This window comes from Castor canadensis, chromosome 11 (assembly GCF_047511655.1).
Source record: "Castor canadensis chromosome 11, mCasCan1.hap1v2, whole genome shotgun sequence".
Taxonomy (NCBI): Eukaryota; Metazoa; Chordata; class Mammalia; order Rodentia; family Castoridae; genus Castor; species Castor canadensis.
This window is the reverse complement of record NC_133396.1, coordinates 15,396,245-15,397,121: the sequence shown is the minus strand read 5'-3', so window position 1 is coordinate 15,397,121 and position 877 is coordinate 15,396,245. Positions and strand designations below refer to the sequence as shown.

The 877-nt window shown below is 51.7% G+C and overlaps 1 non-coding gene across 1 annotated transcript; it reads right to left on the bottom strand.

Moving 5' to 3' along the window:
* Nucleotides 1-309: 309 nt before the first annotated feature.
* LOC141414137 (small nucleolar RNA U13) lies at nt 310-408 on the bottom strand. Its single transcript, XR_012439223.1, has one exon. It is a non-coding gene; the product is annotated as a small nucleolar RNA U13 (small nucleolar RNA).
* Between the last annotated feature and the right edge of the window lie 469 nt (nt 409-877).

The following is an 877-nucleotide window of genomic DNA, read 5'->3' as shown; positions in this document are numbered from 1 at the left end:
GTGGAGTTTTGTGGTGTTGAGTGGTGTGGAGTGGAGTGGAGTGGAGTGGTGTGGAGTGGTGTGGAGTGGAGTGGTGTGGAGTGGTGTGGAGTGGTGTGGTGTGGAGTGGAGTGGAGTGGTGTGGTGTGGAGTGATGTGGAGTGGTGTGGTGTGGAGTGGAGTGGAGTGGTGTGGTGTGGAGTGATGTGGAGTGGTGTGGTGTGGCGTGGAGTGGAGTGGAGTGGAGTGGTCTGGGGTGGGGTGGAGTGGAGTGGTGTGGTGTGGAGTGATGTGGAGTGGTGTGGTGTGGTGTGAAGTGGTGTGGAGTGGTGTGGTGTGGGTGTGGTGTGGATGGTGTAGTCTGAGTGAGGCAGTTGTCACGGAACAGTGTGAATACCCAATCATCACAATTATCAACCAAAAAATGATCTACTTCTCAACATTTTTCAAATGTTAAAGAAGGTGTAGTCACCCGTGATTCTTGTGGTCTCAGGTGGGTGTGCCGCATCTAATGAAGGCCGAGCTGGTGAGGACTCTGCAGGGTCCCAACACCATGTGGGAATCACATGGTGAGACACAGCAAGGGTGCTAGTCTGGGGAGTCTCTCAATCTCTCTCTTTCTCTCTCTCTCTCTCTCTCTCTCTCTCTGGCTCTCTCTCCCCTCTCTTTTTGGTCTCTGGGTTTGAACTCAGGGCCTCACGCTTGCTAGGCAGGCTCTCTACCACTTGAGACACTCTGCCAGCCCTTCAACATTTTTAGTACAGATTTTTGATGGCGTCGTAAAAGAAAATTTCGCGATCATAGGGAATCCTCACATATTGAGACAGAGAAAATGTAGTTTTCAGCGGTTGCAATGGCACTGACTATCTGCACAGGTACAGAAGCGTGTCGTTTGCAC